The 5758-nt window shown below is 37.3% G+C and overlaps 1 pseudogene; it reads right to left on the reverse strand.

Moving 5' to 3' along the window:
• Positions 1-4098: 4098 nt before the first annotated feature.
• LOC126013805 (ferritin heavy chain-like) lies at positions 4099-4644 on the reverse strand (annotated as a pseudogene).
• Positions 4645-5758: the final 1114 nt, after the last annotated feature.

Consider the following 5758-nt stretch of genomic DNA (forward strand, 5'->3'; position numbering starts at 1 on the left):
TGATGAGAGAGGACAGCCTTGTCTTGTACAAGAATTTAGAGGGAAGGCTTTTAGTTTTTTTCCATTGAGGATAATATTTGCCATTGGCTTGTGGTAGATGGCTTCAACTAGAATGAGAAAGGTTCCTCTCATTCTCATCTTGCTGAGAGTTTTTTTTTTTATCAAGAGTGGGTGTTGGACCATATCAAATGCTTTCTCTGCATCTATTGATATGATCATGTGATTTTTATTTTTCTTGTTGTTAATATTGTGTATGATGTTGATAGATTTATGGATGTTAAAACATCTTTGCATTCCTGGGATGAAACCTACTTGGTCATAATGTATGATCTTCTTGATGATACATTGGATCCTATTTGCCAGGATTTTGTTGAAGATCTTTGCATCTGCATTTATCAGGAATATTGGCCTATAATTTTCTATTTTGGCAGCATCTCTGTCTGGTTTTGGTATCAAGGTGATAATGGCTTCATAAAAGCTGTTTGGGAGTGTTCCTGTTATTTCAATTTCATGGAAGAGCCTGGCTAGGATTGGTAGTAGCTCCACTTGAAATATTTGAAAGAATTCATTAGGAAATTCATCTGGGCCTGGGCTTTTCTTTTTGGGCAGATGTTTGAATACAGTTTCAATTTCCGCAGTAGTGATGAGGGTGTTTAGATATGCTACATCCTCCTTACTTAACTGTGGAAGGTAAGTGTCCAAAATTTTTTTCCATTTCTTGTAGGTTCTCATGTTTAGTAGAATAAAGTTTCTCAAAGTAATCTCTGATTACCCTTTGGATCTCAGCAATATCTGTCGTGATCTCCCCCTTTTCATTTCTAATATGGGTTATCAGGTTTCTCTCTTTTTTTTGTGAGTTTTGCCAATGTTCTATCAATCTTGTTTATTTTTTCAAAGAACCAACTTCTGCTTTCATTGATCTTTCTGATTGTTTTTTGTTTTTTCACTTCATTGATTTCTGCTTTCAGCTTTGTTATTTCCTTCTGTCTTTCTATTATTGGTTCCTTTTGTTGGTCATTTTCTAATTTTTTGAGCTGCGTCATTAAGTTATTCAGGTATGCCCCTTCTTTCTTCCAGATGTGTGCTTGTGGAGGTATAAAATTTCCTCTCAGGACCACTTTTGCTGTGTTCCATAAATTCTGGCAGTTTGTGTCTTCATTAACATTTGTTTCCTGGAAAGTTTTGGTTTCCTCTTTGATTTCATCTCGGACCCAATGTTTGTTCAGTAGCAGAGTGTTTAATTTCCAATTGTTAAAGTTTTTCTTTTACGTGCCTTTGTAGTTCACATATAATTTCAGAGCCTTTTGGCCAGCAAAATTAGCCTGCAATATTTCTGTCCTCTTGATTTTATGGAGGTATGTTTTATGTGTCAGCATGTAGTCTATCCTGGAGAATGATCCATGTACATTAGATAAGAATGTGCATCCAGGTTTTTTGCGGATGGAGTGTTATATATATATATATATATATATATATATATATATATATATATATATATATATTTACTAGTCCTCTTTCTTCCATTACTCTTTTCAGGACTAGTATGTTTTTGTTGGGTTTCAGTCTGGTTGACCTATCAAATGTTGCTAGGGCTGTGTTGAGTTCTCCCACAATTATTGTGTTATTATTGATGACTTTTAGTTTTTCAGTAACTGTATAAGATAATTTCTGGTCTCTCATTGGGTGCATATATATTTAATATTCTGATTTCTTCCTGTTGCACATATCCCTTGCTTAGTTCATAGTGTCCATCTTTGTCCCTTACCACTATTCTGAGTATAATGTTGGTGTCATCAGATCTTATTATGGCCACTCCAGCTTTTTTGATGGTGTTTTCTGCTTGGATGATTTTCCTCCAGCCTTTGATTTTGAATCTATGTTTTTCGGACTATTCAGGTGTGTTTCTTTTAAGCAGCAGAAGGTTGGATTCATATTTTTGACCCATTTTGCCACTCTGTGTCTTTTAATTGGTGAATTTAGTCTATTGCCATTGAGGGAGATGATTGTCATAGGATTTAATGTCATCTTTGTAGATAAGTTTGCTGTGTTTTTTGGTCTCTCTTGTCTTAAAGTAGAAATGTCAGTTTTTCCTTTAAGTCTGATTTTTCATCTATGCCACCACTGTTTTCTGGCCTTGAGATTTTCTTGTGACATGTCTGCTGTAAGTCTTAGGGATGCTCCTTTGAATGCAATTTCCCTTTTCGATCTTGCTGTTTTCAGTATTCTATCTCTATCTGTGGGATTTGTCATTGTAGCAAGGATGTGTCTTGGGGTGTTTTTCTTGGGTTTCTTTTAGCTGATACTCTTCTGGAATGTAGGATTTGATTGTATATAGTCTTTACCTCTGGGAGTATCTCTTTGATTATGTCTTTGACAGTTGACTCTTCTTGGAGATCTCCTACCTGGGTGTCTGTGACTCCAATGATTCTTATGTCATTTCTGTTGAGTTTATCAAAGACTTTTATTTTCATCTTTTTGCATTACTTTAGTACTTTTTCCATTGCCTGATCATTTGTCTTAGGTTCTTTTCCAATTTCTTCTCCTGTGTTGAGTTGTTGTGCATCTCATCTTCCAGTACTTCGATTCTCTTCTCAGCTGCTATTACCCTGCTGGTGAGGCTATCCATTGATTTGAGTTACCTTGTTTTTCAGATCTGTTATTTAAGTTTGGAGTTCTGATTTCTGTCTTTGTGTTCTGTTCAGAAAGATCTATGCATTCTTGCATTCTCAAATATCTTCCATATTGCTATTTTAAGTTCCTTATCTGAGAAGTTAATCAGATGGTTGGAATTTTTTAGGTAATCCGAGCTATTGTCTTCATTCTCTGTGCGTGGTGTTTGCCTGCGAGGTTTCCCCATTGTTACACTTGTAGTGTAATTTTTCCTGTGAGTTGTGGTGTGGTTCATCTGTTAGAGTGTGTGGCCGCAAAGCTGAGTGACTGCGCTCTTATGTGGCCTCTAGAGGACAGTTTTTTTGGGGGGTGCGCTTCCTAGGCCTCTGAATAGAGCTTCATGTATTCAGGGAAGATAGACAAGCAACCCAAAGAGTTCCCTTCTGGTCCTCAGCAGTCATCCAAGGCACAGCAGGAGGACGAATCCAGCCAAGAACTCTCTGTAGTAAAGAGGATTGCCCGCAGAAATGCTGATGAAATCCAGTCTCAGGTGGCTGGAAGCACTATGGTCCAAGATGGCTTCTGTGCCCTTTTGACACCCAGCAGATACCAGCAGGAATCAGTTTGTGTACATCCCGACCCACCTCTGAAGCAGGCAGGATCACCGGCAGGAACGCTGATGAAATCTAATCTCACAACAATTGATTATTTCTGGTAATAAAAGAGATATCTGAAAATTTAAATTTAGAACTTCTGTAAAATAAAATTGTTGTGAAATCACCCCTGGCATTATAATTTTAAACCCAACATGGCCAGCATTAAAAAAGCAGAGTAGCAGCAAAGAAATAATACATAAAATCAGTTAGGAACATAAAGAAATCAGTGGATTCTCATGTATTCTCTCTTGTGGTACAACCCCAGTGCCCAGCCAAAACTGAATTTATTTTTTATTATACCAATACTCATTCACCAAGTGGGGAAAGACCACAAAGAGAAAAAAGAACCTGTCCACTGGATTTTGTATATCAAAAGAAGATTTTTAAAGAAGGAAGAATTTGACTGAATACCTTTGTTTGGGGTTAATAGCAGGGTGTCACCTTACAATTCACCCCTTTTCTTTAAAACAAAAGAAGAAAATGAGAAAATTTGAAGATTTTGTTCTACTTTTTTTCACCAGAGGTAGAATCCCAGAACTTATTGTATACATCAGTTTCAAAGCTATCAGCTTTTTAAAATATCTTTCCATATCAAAATATTGTTCATAGATGTCTCTGAACATAAACATTAGAACCTTTCTGCAGATACAATTTAATTTGACATTTCTTTTTTGGGGGGATGTACCAGATTACTTTATTTGAAGGTCTGATACAAATTAAACACTGAAGTAGTTGTTTTGGATTTTCTAGAAAAGGTAAAAGTCACCCAACATGCATGCATTGCCCCTGGGCAACCAGGTCGCTGTGGCTCCCTGGGAACCCAGAGCAAGAATTAGCTTTTGCTGCTGTACCCCAACTTGTGCTTCTCAAACAGGTACACTGCCATGCCTCACTCAAGGCTCCATCTTGCCCAAGTTGGTAACGAGTTCACTCAATTTTTTGATTGACTTCACCTGCTCAGTCAGGTAGTGTCTGAGTGTCATTTTTGTGTCATTTTTGTCCATGGACAGTTTTTGGAGGTGCAGTAGTGATTGGTTAGTTCTCTTTTTTAAGTGTAATGCGCATTCCATTAAATTCAGCCCATTCTCCCAGTCATCACTATCTGGTTTCATGTTATATGGCAGGAAAATCCTGTTCTTTGCTGGTTCTGTTGCTTCATCCATTTCTCAGCATGTTTCCTCTCCTCATGCAATTGGTGAAGACAATATTTGGCAAAGTTCTTCACAGCCACATCATTGAGGTCAAAATAATAAAACATATACAGATAGATGTAGGAAAAGTAGAGCTCCAGGTTGATCTGATGGTTGATGGCGTCCTCTGAGTCCTTGTGTTATTTCTGGTGTACCTGCAAGGGAGATGTAGTAGTCATGGTGGAGGTGGTAAGGGCCCAGGCAGTCTGAAGGTGCTTAGAAGGAGAAGATGCACAGTTTCTTCTGCGGCAGTGACGGTGGTGTTATTGGAGATGTTAGACAGGATCCTAGGGCTTGGACCAGAGCAGCTGAGTTGAGCTCTAGGTTCCATCTAAGGATTGTTGAAGCAGAAAACCACAGTACTTCTCTGTATAGTCTGTCAATTTGAAATTTCTTAAACATTCCTATACTAAGCATAGTAATAGTGTCTAGAACATTCGAGTTTCTTTTCAGAAAATTCTTTAATAAAGTCACAAGAACATTTTTGCACATATACATACACACATATGTATATATACATATATATATACAGTTTGAAACTAAGTTTTCTAAAACATTTTTATGTGCACTTTATATGGTATCCAAATTCATTTTTTCATTGACTTCTGTGTACTAAGACATTAGAACAGTTTTACAGACATAATTTTGAGAATAATTTGCTAAATAAAATATATAATCAAACATCATAGCAATTGGCAAACATTCACAGGATAGCTGAGAACCATTAAAAGTTTAACAACATTGAGGTCGGAGAGATAGCATGGAGGTAAGGAGTTTGCCTTGCATGCAGAAGGATGGTAGTTCCAATCCTGGCATCCCATATGGTCTCCCAAGCCTGCCAGGAGCGATTTTTGAGTGTAGAGCTGGGAGTAACCCCTGAGTGCTGCCAGGTGTGACCCAAAAACAAAAAGAAAAAAAATTAACAACATTATGCATTTACCCTGAATTGTGTAAACTAATATTAATACATTAAAGCTGGATACAGAATTATCTGTTTTCAGTGGGGGTATAGAATAAAAGAGTAACATTAAGTTCAATGTAGATACAGCAAACAGTTTACCTGCAATATTATGACTGATATAAATAAATTGAGAACTTAACTTTTAAAAAAGTTGCAGCAGGAGGTTCTCATGCTTCAGAGTTATTGAGAATTGTATGGAGTATTTTCATACAAAACTCAGAAGATTAAGAAGTAAGTCAGGAAAGGAAAATATGGAGCCCCACAGCAGCCTGCTGAGCTCGAGAGCTCTCCAAGGCTGCCAGTTCTGATGCCGCCTCTCAGATCTTCAATTCCACCACCAT

The sequence above is a fragment of the Suncus etruscus genome, chromosome 7 (assembly GCF_024139225.1).
Source record: "Suncus etruscus isolate mSunEtr1 chromosome 7, mSunEtr1.pri.cur, whole genome shotgun sequence".
In the NCBI taxonomy this organism is placed as follows: Eukaryota; Metazoa; Chordata; class Mammalia; order Eulipotyphla; family Soricidae; genus Suncus; species Suncus etruscus.